The 14,031-nt window shown below is 41.2% G+C and overlaps 3 pseudogenes; all 3 read left to right on the plus strand.

Moving 5' to 3' along the window:
- The first annotated feature begins 360 nt into the window (after positions 1-360).
- On the plus strand, positions 361-2,759 carry LOC136717410 (ATP-binding cassette sub-family C member 5-like; annotated as a pseudogene).
- On the plus strand, positions 2,756-3,432 carry LOC136717411 (ATP-binding cassette sub-family C member 5 pseudogene; annotated as a pseudogene).
- A 1-nt stretch (position 3,433) lies between these two features.
- Positions 3,434-4,531, plus strand: LOC136717413 (ATP-binding cassette sub-family C member 5 pseudogene; annotated as a pseudogene).
- Positions 4,532-14,031: the final 9,500 nt, after the last annotated feature.

Below are 14,031 nucleotides of genomic sequence, written 5' to 3' on the forward strand. Positions count from 1 at the left end.
TTACCCAGGGCGACTTACAAAATATAAGCACAATGCAAAGTGCAAAAATACAGTGCAATTCATGGCATAAAACATATTACAAATTCCAATTTACACAAGTGTATACAATATACTGGGTCTTACATCCTGGATTGTAAAAGCTGATGAGTGCAGACAAGATGTTAGGTCCCGGAGGGGATGTATGGAGAGATGAGGGTCTGAAGGTAGCTTGGTGCAGTGTGGTCGAGACAGCAGTAGGTGAGGGTCAATGTCTTGAACTGAATGCATGACAGTATCGGGAGCCAGTGGAGGGAGCGGAGCAGTGGAGTAGCGTGTGTGAATTGAGGGAGAGAGAATACCAGACGAGCTGCAGAGTTCTGGATGAGCTGGAGCGTGTGGGTAGTAGTTGCAGACCAGGAGGGAGTTGCAGTAGTCCAGACGGGAGAGGACCAGTGGCTGGACAAGCAGTATTTGGTGAGGAAGGGTTGGATTCGGCATATGTTGCTCAGGAAGAATCTGCATATGGATGTCAGCACGGTGATGTGTTGAGTGTAGGAGAGTGCAGGATCGAGGGTGACTCCTAGGTTCTTAGCAAAAGAAGGAGAGTGTCATGGATTCCAAGGGGACTGAGATGGAGAGATCAGCAGAAGGTGAGGAAGAGGGGGGAAAAAGAGGAGATCCGAGTTGGAGAGGTTGAGCTTGAGGTTGTGCGAGTGCATCCAGGTGGAGATAGCAGACAAACAGGAAGAGATGCGAGAGGAGTTGAGAAGGAGTGAGTGTAGAGAGAGAACAGGAGGGGGCCAAGGACGGAGCCTTTGTGTACACCTGTAAGGAGAGGTTGGGGGGTGGATGAGGAACCTCACCATGTCACTTGGTAGGTCCGGTCGTTGAGGTAGGAGGAGAACCAGATGAGAGCCGTCTCAGTGGAGTGAGCTGTGGAAGCCGGATTGCAGAGGATTCAGGAGTGAGATATGGGAAAGAAATGCAGAGAGCTGACGGTGGACAGCACGCTCGAGGGTCTTTGAGAGGAAGTGGAATAGGGAGACAGGGCGGTAGTTCTGAGAAGAGGTGGGGTCAAAGGTAGGTTTCTTGAGGAGTGGGATGACATCAGCTTGTTGCGTTGTGTTGAATGTCACAAGGCTGTCATGATGGCACAATCCATCCCAGGCAGGACTGCTAATAGTACAATGAATTGCCACTTTGGCTCTGAATACAGAGAAAGACTGTGCCAGACACACGCAGTTACACTGAACATTAGCTTGCAACAATAATAAATAATACTAGCTTAAAATGTTACTGCTTCTGATTTACAGAAACCATGTGTCAATCTAAGGATGAAGTGCGTTAAGTAATTTACTAACAAACAGTAAATATAATATTATATAACTGCATAATAATATACAACATACAACAATGTGTTTGTATAAAAAAAAATACTTTTATTAACTAGTGTTACGTATATCATTAGGAAAATTGACAATGGAAATGGTCTCCTACAGAGTTTATTTCATGTTGATAATGTTAAGAAACATGAATAAACAATTAAGAGCAATGGAAAAACAGAAGCTTTAATGTTTGTAATCTGGGCTGTTGTTCCTAAGTTAAATTCAACTTTAGATTTGTGTTTAAAAAATCAAGGACCATGGCGACTCGGACTCAGACTCGAACTATGGTGACTTGACTACAAGTCTGACATTCATTATTGTTATTGTTATGATGAACTACAGGTAGTAATACTGACAACAAAATGAATTGTTGAAGATGGTACATGTGAAGATGAAACCCGACTGGCCGATTTGTTTGTTTCTGTTTTGTTGTTTTGACGTGTAGTTCTGACGAGTTTCTACAGAGGTGTGCACCTTTTTTTCATTCAAAGAAATAATTATTTTCACCAATAAATTCCCAGATTTTTGTATTTGAGGATTTTGAATTTTACTGATTTATAACCATTTTAAACACACTCAATATTATTCTCAGTTTCTTATCAGTAATAATTTTTTGTGAAACACCACTTCACAAGCTTGTTTGACATTATGACATTATCTTGTCAGCACTCACATCAAAGCTGTTCTGCAGTGTAGAACTCACACAGATGCTTGCTGGGGGTCATGTGTTTAATATGATTGTCTCACTTATAGAGGTTGGTAAGCATTGTGGCATTGAGGACAGTGCTCGCGCAAAATTTTTTCGATCTACACAAGACCTTCATCAGGATATGAACAGAATTTCAACTTTATTTCACAAAAACAACATTTCAATCTACAAAAGATCTTCATCTTGTGCTATACTGCTGCCTTCCTGGAACCCACTGCGCTGCTGGGCTCATCCGTTTTCATCATCTTCTACCCCGATATGATGGTTGCTTCCAGGGTGACTCTCTACGTCTGGGGAAACTATGTGGCAGTGATGGATTATGCCAATCCTTATGTGAAATTCTTGGCTGCATCAAGTTAATTAAGATGTAATGCTGAGAAACTGCTTTTGCTCGCAAACCTGCACAACATCGGGTCAGAGGAGCAACAGAACTTGGAGCGAGCCGGCTATGTTCACACCGGCACAGTGGATATTGTACCTTTGTCATGGTGATCGCCAGTGTGTGAACATTCACCCTACATATGGCCCTGGGTACCTCAGTGCTGCCCAGGCCTTTATCATTGTTGCCCTCTTCAACTGCATGACCTTTGCCTTTAAGGTCACACCCATGGCTGTGCGAACTGTCTGAAGCTGTTGTGGCTGTCAAATGATTTGAGAGGCTTTTCATGATGGTAGATCGGGTATGAGTATCAGTGTTACTGAGAGCCACACTGGCCTGGGAGAGAGGGGACAACACAAGAACAGCAGCTGAAAAGCAGAACCTTTACATGGTGACTGGGTAACGGAAGAACAGTGGGAGGGGGCTGCTCATACAGGACAACACTCAGAACAGGCACACTGCTGGGTAACTGTGGCAGTGTGAACAGTGGGAAGAGCTCCCTTCTGTCTACTTTGATGGGACAGATGATGCTGCTGGAAGGCTCAGTTGCAGTGAGAAATGAGATTGGCTATGTGGCCTGAATGAATAACTGAAGGAATGAATAACTGAAGGAGAACATCTTGTTTGGAAAGAAGTATAATGAGAAGAAGTACAACACAGTCCTTGAGGCCAAGTAGCTTGAACATTGGCATTGCCGAGCTGCCTCATGGAGATATGACTGAGATCAGAGAAAGGGGTATCAACCTCAGTGGGTGTCAGCATCGGAGAGTCAGCTTGCCCAGGGCTCTGTACAGCGATCATCACCTTCTCCTTCTGGAAAACCCCCTCAGTGGAGTGAACGCCAGGTATCAGGGCACACCGGTTCCACAAGACCAAATTCCAGAGACTATGTTAATCACACAGCAGCTACAGTACTATGTGATGAGGTGGTGCTGATGAAAGAGGGGAAGACTGCAGAGCAGGTTCCGTGTCGCCTGTAGCATGCAAGGATTGTTATGCAGGTGCCAGGAGCTGCTGAACACAGAGCTAGCCACTCACTACCTGTACAGCTGTGGGATCCACTGGCAGACTGTGCATCTGGACCTGATCAGCATCACCATCATCACCATGGTAGCCCTCCTTATTGTACTGATACAGAAGAGCATCCCCGTGGCTTACATTGGGCGGCCATCTCATATGCTGTGCAGCTGACCGGTCTATTATAGTCCACTGTATGCAGGCTTTCTCAGACAGAGGCCACATTTACGTCAGTGGAGAGCATCAATCATTATCTAAAGAACTTGGAGACAGAAGCACCAAGACAGACCACAGCTTCTTCTTCTCTGAGCCCCAGCTGGCCGCAATGGAGTCTATGAATGTTGAGCTGCGTTACCGTGACAACCTGCCTCTGGTACACAAGAAAATATTCTTCACCATCAACCCTAAGGAGTCTGTTGGGATTGTGGGACAGACTGGGACAGGTAAATCATCACTGTAAGTCTCTCTCTTCAGACTGGTGGAGCTGGCAGGGGGCTTGATATAGCCCAAATTGGCCTGGAAGATTTAAAGGCAAAGCTTTCAATCATCCCCCAGGGGCCAGTGTTGTTCATTGACACTATCAGATCCAATTTAGATCCATGGGGTCAGACTGACAGATCTGGGAGGCACTGGGGAATACATACATGAAAGACACCATTTCCCAGCTGCCCCAGGCTCTGCACTTGGAGGCGGTAGAGAATGGAGAAAACTTATCTGTGGGAGATAGACAGCTGTTGTGTGTAGCTAGAACCCTACTGAGACAAAGCAAGATTCTGCTGCTTGATGAGACAATGGCTGCCATCAACACTACAACTTGCAAGCTGGTACAGGAGACCATAAAGCAGGCATTCAGCAACTGCACCACACTTGTGATTGCACACAGACTCAACACCAACCTGGACTGTGACAGGGTGCTGGTACTGGACCAAGGAGATCGTGGAGTTTGACACCCCCTCTACTCTGAGGGCAAATTTGAATTCCCACTTCCATGCCATGTTGGCAGCTGCAGAAGGAGGGCCACTTGCCCTTCCCCACCTCATAAACCAGCTACGTATTCTGTAATAAATAGGGACCTGCTTTGAGTTCTGAAGTTTCACTTCAGTAAAACATAAAAAAAATACCTCACCAGAGCTGCAAATTATTTTGCTGCTATTCCAAGACTGTGGTATTAATTCATTACTGTTTTTCAGATTTTTCAGATTGTTTTGAACAACAGGTAAACCAAGGTGATTACACTACAGATTCATAATATATAATGCCTCCGCTCCACTCCGCTTCCTCCAGAGCCCTCTACTTTTCAACCCTGGCCCCTAAGTGGTGGAACAACCTTCTCATTGAAGTCAAGACAGCAGAGTCCCTGACCTCCTTCTGGCCATTACTCATCTGTTCAGACTCTACTTGTAATCTAGTAGTTTATCATTTTGTTAAAATGCACTGATTCAACATAATGCTTGCTTGCATTATTAGTACTCATATTGTTTATTTTGATTCCCCCTATTCCTCCTTTCCTTTAGCTTTTAATGATGCCTGCACTTACTAGCTTTCACTATCTAGGATCTAGGACTTGTAATGTTTACCATATATTTCCTATACAAGCGTATAAATAGGAATTTGTAAATTACATTATTCTTTGAACTGTACTGTATTTTTGCACTTTTTATTGCTCTTATGTTTTGTAAGTCGAGCTAGATAAGGGCGTCTGCCGATAAATAAATAATCATAATAATAATAGTAATATAAGGATCAGTATTTCCTTTTTTTTTAATAGACCACAGAAACTCCAGGTATAGAAACTTACAGTACCCCCCAGAGTGGAAGACACACAAATGCTAAATGAAATGCCAGAAGTGTTCGCTCATCATGACCTTGACTTCAGTTGCACCACTTTAACCTCAGTGATGAATTTCCATTCAAGCACAGAGTTAGATCAATACACCCCCAAGATATCAAAGTGGTCACAACCATCTTCCAGAGCTTTTCACCTCTGGAGTGATTTGAGAGTCAGAGTCCCTCTTCTTATCATGCATTGTGTTTGTGAGAAAGAAGAAGGATGATGTTCGACTCTGTATTGACTACAGAAAACTGAACCTTCAGACAGTGAAAGATGCTTACTCTCTAGCCAATCTGGAAGAGACCATATCAGCCCTAACTGGTTCCAAATGGTTCTTAGTCTTGGACTTGGCGCAGGAAGGGGGGTGCTGAAGCAACCCCTGGCAGTGCAAGACTAAAATATTTTTTAATATAAATTATTAATATAATAAATTATTAGGAAAGCATACGATCTAATTAACACCACAATAATGGGCACCCATTTTTTTATTAATCAATATGTGAATCCCACTTGAATAAAATGAATGGCTCCTGCACTTGTGAGTTCTGGTGTTAATCACATAGATCAGCCCCAACATTAAACATTAAAGTCTGTAACCCTATACCAGCGATCCCCAACCTTTACTGCCCCATGGGCAATTATTTTAAAAATGTAACATGCTGCGGGCAACATTTTCTGTCCTTATGAAGAAGCATCTGTAGCAAGCCAAATACAGGGTATAATAATAAGCTATATCTACTGTAGAACAACAATACTAGATTCGTTTTCCATTTGCGTGCCATCTACATTTGTGGTTGCTACAATAATAATGCAGGTTTTGTTAAAATATTAAAATGAAAAATAAAATAAAACAAATAAAACACCCAGAAATAAATGATCACTTGCAATCAATGATAGTTCCGAAAATCGTGAAAATCAGGGTTGTTTGTTTTTTTGCACATAGCAATGAAGCCGATTTATTTCCCATCAGTTGTTATTCAAAAGTTTTTCCATCTCCTATAAAACATGCTAAAAAAAGCCTGATAAATATCTTCACCATATGTTTTGCAAGTCTGTGGCTATAATAAGGTGGTGTGATTCCTCATGAATTAATATATGAACACCACAGGATTAACATGTGAATATGACGTGGTCTGATGTTGAATACGTGAACCCTAATCCTAGCCGTTATACATGTGATTAACAAGTCATAGGAATGCGGATTGTATGAACTGCCTGTCACACAACTGGTACTGGGTGGGAAAGGAAATTTTATTAAATTGTTTTGAAGTGTATTTTTTTTATTTTTTAGATTGGAGTAAAACAAAATATATATATAATGTGATATATTATTTACACAGGCTGTGGACACAACACAGTAGGGTCTGGTGGGCAACATGTTTGCCCTATACCGAACCCTGAACCTCACCTTGTTATACATGTGATTAACAGCAGAACTCAGACAAAGTATTCATAGGTGTTCATATATCATTAACAATTGGTGTCCAGTACTGTTCAGTGTGATCAAGTTCCAAGAACAATAATTGCAGACACAACTAAATTGTTTTCATATCACACAAACAAACAAAACTATATCCGTATAAACTGGTTGTGTTCAACTGAGGAAATAAGCAGATTTAAAAAATATATTAAGGTTAGTTAGTGCATGCTAAGACATACATAATAAAGATAAATCAGTGTATTATAATTTAACTTCGAACACTGGCGTTACACAGTAAGTAATGACATGCCTTCATACTCTGAATATTGGCATCTTTATTTTATATTTTCCCCAAGACTTCCAAGATTCCAAGTACATTATTGCAAGATAAATAAATATACTCACACACACTCATCACAAATCAAAACATTTCCCACATGGTTGAATATTTATTAAATTTACTCTATAATATTATACATTATTTTTTAAAACAATATTTTCAATCTTGAGCCATGCAATTATTTTCTCTCATACAACAATGAAAGCAAACAAACTAATATTTTACCGCAGGTGCGTGGAGGTAGAATTATTTGATTATGAGAGGAGATATCGATAGGTTGCGTATGCAACCCCGGTTATCTGAAAAATGAAGCACTACCCAAGGTGGAGGGGTTTCTGTGCACTTCCGTGGGAACCCGATTGAAACGTCACTCTATCAAAGCTGCCATTGGCCCCTGCGCTCATCACTCAGAACAGGTCCCTTCCCACTTCCTGTTCTATAAAACGTGACCTCAGCACAGGTTCGTCCAATTTTGCCGGGAGCCAGGACTCCTGCGCGACCTTGCAACCCTTGGGCAGTGCTTCCTTTTTCAGATAACCGGGGTTGCATATGTAACCTATTGTTATCTTTCAAGTCAGAAGCACTGCCCAAGGGGGAGGGTTTACTGTATAACAAAACCATCGCAAGGGAGGAGGCAGCGAGCTGATAAGGGAGCCTGCCCCGAGGTGCACCGCTAGGGGACCTCGGCAACACAACTCCAGACAGTAACCTCAGGGGCCCCATAGGGCCACACCTGAGCCGTTCAGGAGCGAAGACCGTAGTCACGCTCTACCGGGAACTGTCTGCAATCAGCATATACAAAGCGGGGCTACAGAGGTTAACTCTTACGCCCTCCGCTTACAAGAGCAAGGCCGGCTGCTCTACTAGTGCAGCTAGGAGAGGGGCCGTAATCTACTTGCACAATGTCTGGCGCGGGGAATCAAGCACTTGTGCGGCCTCCGCGCAATATCATGGCAGTGGACCCCTGATCCAAGAGGAGCGGGGCCACAGACCCAATGAGAAAAATACAATATAATACATAGCTGGCTAGTCAACAGAGTAGCCGAGCTGAACAATATACAATACATACATATCGCGTGACAGCAAGACCTTTATGCTGTCAGCGCGCAGCACAAGAGCATCCAACTCGACTAAACAGTACAGAGTGGAAAAGCTCCATTGTGCTGACAATTTAGATTTCGTACAAACGAACTATATACACCACGGGGCGCAGGAACGAACTCATGCGCCGCCCATGGAACACAGGAGCAGTTGATGCCTGCTGGTTAGACCAGCTAACGCAGGGCAACATTAGCTCTACTGTGTTAACAAAGGAACTATATACACAGTGAGGCAGCGAAACTCAAGCGCCGTCAGCTGGGAACAGCGGCAGTGAACTCCATTCTACAATTTTAGAACGGAGCCACAGTCCTGCTGTTTAACACATAATACATACACTCACCTAAAGGATTATTAGGAACACCTGTTCAATTTCTCATTAATGCAATTATCTAACCAACCAATCACATGGCAGTTTCTTCAATGCATTTAGGGGTGTGGTCCTGGTCAAGACAATCTCCTGAACTCCAAACTGAATGTCTGAATGGGAAAGAAAGGTGATTTAAGCAATTTTGAGCATGGTTGTTGGTGCCAGACGGGCCGGTCTGAGTATTTCACAATCTGCTCAGTTACTGGGATTTTCACGCACAACCATTTCTAGGGTTTACAAAGAATGGTGTGAAAAGGGAAAAACATCCAGTATGCGGCAGTCCTGTGGGCGAAAATGCCTTGTTGATGCTAGAGGTCAGAGGAGAATGGGCCGACTGATTCAAGCTGATAGAAGAGCAACTTTGACTGAAATAACCACTCGTTACAACCGAGGTATGCAGCAAAGCATTTGTGAAGCCACAACACGTACAACCTTGAGGCGGATGGGCTACAACAGCAGAAGACCCCACCGGGTACCACTCATCTCCACTACAAATAGGAAAAAGAGGCTACAATTTGCACAAGCTCACCAAAATTGGACAGTTGAAGACTGGAAAAATGTTGCCTGGTCTGATGAGTCTCGATTTCTGTTGAGACATTCAGATGGTAGAGTCAGAATTTGGCGTAAACAGAATGAGAACATGGATCCATCATGCCTTGTTACCACTGTGCAGGCTGGTGGTGGTGGTGTAATGGTGTGGGGGATGTTTTCTTGGCACACTTTAGGCCCCTTAGTGCCAATTGGGCATCGTTTAAATGCCACGGCCTACCTGAGCATTGTTTCTGACCATGTCCATCCCTTTATGACCACCATGTACCCATCCTCTGATGGCTACTTCCAGCAGGATAATGCACCATGTCACAAAGGTCGAATCATTTCAAATTGGTGTCTTGAACATTACAATGAGTTCACTGTACTAAACTGGCCCCCACAGTCACCAGATCTCAACCCAATAGAGCATCTTTGGGATGTGGTGGAACGGGAGCTTCGTGCCCTGGATGTGCATCCCACAAATTTCCATCAACTGCAAGATGCTATCCTATCAATATGGGCCAACATTTCTAAAGAATGCTTTCAGCACCTTGTTGAATCAATGCCACGTAGAATTAAGGCAGTTCTGAAGGCGAAAGGGGGTCAAACACAGTATTAGTATGGTGTTCCTAATAATCCTTTAGGTGAGTGTATATATCACCAAGTGCAAAAGGAGCTCATGTGAGTGTAAAAAAACAAGCAGATGTTTCAGTATAAAATAATACAGAAATAAATGAATAAATAAATTAATACATTTACATTTATCTCTTTCTTTGATTATTAAAACATTTATTAATTCAGAACTTTATAACGAGCTTTGTTATGGAGAACTATCCATGCCAAAATTTAAAATAAATACAGAGAAAATAATAAATAAATCAAATACATTTTAAAAATAAATAAATACAAGATTAAATAAATACATACAGTGGGGGAAAAAAGTATTTGATCCCCTGCTGATTTTGTACATTTGCCCACTGACAAAGAAATGATCAGTCTATAATTGTAATGGTAGGTGTATTTTAACAGAAAATCCTGAAAAATGCATTTCAAAAAAGTTATAAATTGTTTTGCATGTTAATGAGGGAAATAAGTATTTGACCCCTTCGACTTAGTACTTGGTGGCAAAACCCTTGTTGGCAATCACAGAGGTCAGACGTTTCTTGTAGTTGGCCACCAGGTTTGCACACATCTCAGGAGGGATTTTGTCCCACTCCATGTTTGACGGTGGGGATGGTGTTCTTGGGGTCATTCCTCCTCCTCCAAACACAGCGAGTTGAGTTGATGCCAAAGAGCTCAATTTTGGTCTCATCTGACCACAGCACTTCACCCAGTTCTCCTCTGAATCATTCAGATGTTCATTGGCAAACTTCAGACGGGCCTGTCTTGTGCTTTCTTGAGCAGGGGGGCCTTGCAGGCGCTGCAGAATTTCAGTCCTTCATGGCATAGTGTGTTACCAATTGTTTTCTTGGTGACTATGGTCCCAGCTACCTTGAGATCATTAACAAGATCCTCCCGTATAGTTCTGGGCTGATTCCTCACCATTCTCATGATCATTGAAACTCCACGAGGTGAGATCTTGCATGGAGCCCCAGACCGAGGGAGACTGACAGTTATTTTGTGTTTCTTCCATTTGCGAATAATCGCACCAACTGTTGTCACCATCTCACCATCTGCTTGGTGATGGTCTTGTAGCCCATTCCAGCCTTGTGTAGGTCTACAATCTTGTCCCTGACATCCTTGGACAGCTCTTTGGTCTTGGCCATGGTGGAGAGTTTGGAATCTGATTGATTGATTGCTTCTGTGGACAGGTGTCTTTTATACAGGTAACGAGCTGAGATTAGGAGCAGTCCCTTTAAGAGAGTGCTCCTAATCTCAGCTCGTTACCTGTATAAAAGACACCAGGGAGCCAGAAATCTTGCTGATTGATAGGGGATCAAATACTTATTTCCCTCATTAACATGCAAATCAATTTATAACTTTTTTGAAATGCGTTTTTTTGGATTTTTTTGCTGTTATTCTGTCTCTCACTATTAAAATACACCTACCATTAAAATTATAGACTGATCATTTCTTTCTCAGTGGGCAAACATACAAAATCAGCAGGGGATCAAATACTTTTTTCCCTCACTGTATTTGAACACACACACATATATATATGTGTGTGTGTGTGTGTGTGTGTGTGTGTGTTACTATTATTAGTAGTATTAGTAGAAGTAGTATTGCAAACCTGTTACTTAAGAGAAGCCGTATTAATCACCTTGTAATTGTTCCTTCTACTCTGATACAGTTTAAATCAAGGAATTCATATATATACAGTACATTCAAAATAATATAAGAAACAGAATTGCGATGCAATTGGATGCAGAAGATGGTGTGCTATGTCAAGGAGACACCACTTAGCATATAGCAATCCCTTCAAATAGTGAAAAAAGCAGGCCACACCTTGCCTGGCACATCTGTGTGCTCTGAACATGTCTTTGCGACAGCAGGAAACATTGTAAAAAGCGAGATGCCCTGTATCCAAAGCAAGTCGACCAACTTGTGTTCCCGGTAAACAACATTTAAAGGGGAACTGCATCTCACATTTTTGAATTTAAATTGTTATATATATATATATATATATATATATATATATATATTACAATAACATAGTAGTAGTCATCTGACCCAGGATATGTTCGCATAACCTGACACCTGCGATAGCATCACCAACAGGCTAACTTAGATTTTAAGTATATCTCTCCATTCCTACTCACTCGTTAATTCTGCTTTGAGATCCCGTTGATACATATCTGAGGTGAAGTGCCTGCTACACAACCTGAATTTGTTGGACCTTTTATCAGACTGAACGTGATCAAGAAATGTGTTCATCGGTCCAACGTCAAGACCCATATTTACAGCCCACTGACGGACAAATTGGCGATATTTTGGGAAGGGGAATAATTTTACTTCCTCCTTATTTTGATGATGATCTTTGGCTTTTTGATAGTGTCCACTGTGTTGTGTGCAGCCAAAAGCCATACAGAGTGGCATGTTTGTGACACAGACGGTGAGTGCCGCTGCCCCAGCAGCTGTCAGTGTCAGACAGACAGCCTCTCCGCACTCTGTGTCCGCACTGACGTCACTGACTGTCAGCTACAGAGAAAATGGTGGCCGCCTATGCGTTCATAAATCACGTTTTTTCTGAATATATATTCACTTCAGACTATTTTTAATATTGCCATATTTATATCAATATATACAGCTATCAGAATTTAAATAAAAAATGTTGGGGTGCAGTTCCCCTTTAACATACACATTTTTCAATGGACACTGGATTGGATGTAGATTGTTTTTGTGTCTTTTTGGACCAGTAACTTAGAGTATATATTTTAAGTACCTGGGTAACAATATATATGACCGTAATCCAGTGTTGCCATCTGCCACAGGGAGATGCAGATATTTTTCTAAATGTAGAGGGTTGCAGAGATATTAAAATGTATTTTGTATTGTAGGTAAAACAATACAACTTGAGTGTTTTTGATCGATTTGAAAATGTAGGCTCAATTGCTGAAATTAAGTTTTCGGGTTAATATTTTTTACATTTAACTATGTTCCCTGAAATTGTTGTGCAACACGGAATTTGGTATCTGGACCCATTTTTTCTGCAAAATTCCCTGATACCATCACTCTCGACAATGTAGACGCATTTTATACGAGATTTCAAAATTGCTTCACTTTGATGCACCCCTAATAGCTATGCACAGTATCTATAATATCCCCTAATCATTATGTTAATTTTTTTAATTGATTAATATAGTGTTTTGTCTTTGTTAACTTTAACATATTCAATTTGAAATATGTTTGAAGATAATTAAGTTTGAGTTAATAGATTTTCTGGAGTTTTGCAGGAAAAACTAAAAAGAGAGCATCGTTTCCATCTAGTAGTTCTTAGTTCAGTTAGAATTACATACATGACTATACACAGGTGTTCATAAGTATGTGTTTAAAATTCAATTCAGATGGAAAGTATCAAAATTATTCATACTTACGAAAATGTATTTAGTGCAACAGATGGATTTTCTCCTCAACCTGCCCTTGTAATACATACTTGTATATATTGTCAAACAGCTTACACTTTTTTATTCTAATTGATGTTGCTTAGTAATTACTGACTATTCAGTGTTATGCAAGAATCCCATAGTACATTATTCCATACTTATAATTAGAATATTTCAATCCTTGAAAAATGCATTAAGAGGAATTACCAAATATATATATATATATATATATATATATATATATATATAAAAAGATTAACTGAGGCTGTAACATGAATCCTGCCATTTCCACCAAAAACATTTTTAAAGCTATACCCCTTCCTATTAGGGAAATAATTTACAGCAGAATCCTTCACAGCTAGACTTGGCAACATCATGAGGTTTCTTCCAGTGAGACTGAGGTTAGACTGCTGGCTGACTTTCAATCGCACAGATACCTGTAAAGCACACTGAGTCTGTTTCACTATATCCTGAACACAGACAGCAGTATGTCAGATCCCCCTTTCAATGCCTTCTTTGCCAGCTGTACGTAGGGACAAGCGCCAAGCTACTAAACTTAGGATAGGGTAGATTAATGGTAATTTATGTTTGTGGTAGCAAATTCCACTGCAGTGGTCAAAAAAACATGACCGTAGGGTTAATTAGAATTGTAGGCATGGACTACACCACTATCAATTAAGATGATAGACCTCCGGCACAGATAATTAAATGTAGGGAAGCATCAATGACTGGATGTGTATACACAACACAAGGACACAGGATAAAACAAACTGCCAATTTTACCAGGGTGTAACAATGAAATGTCACCATCAAATAATTGAGTAGATTTACAGTTACTGCACTTTCCTTTACCAGTATTTAACTAAATAAATGATAGTGTAGCTTTATTCCAATGTATGACTAGAACAAAGCCCTTCAAATTACTTACA

The sequence above is a fragment of the Amia ocellicauda genome, chromosome 21 (genome assembly GCF_036373705.1).
Source record: "Amia ocellicauda isolate fAmiCal2 chromosome 21, fAmiCal2.hap1, whole genome shotgun sequence".
NCBI lineage: Eukaryota > Metazoa > Chordata > Actinopteri > Amiiformes > Amiidae > Amia > Amia ocellicauda.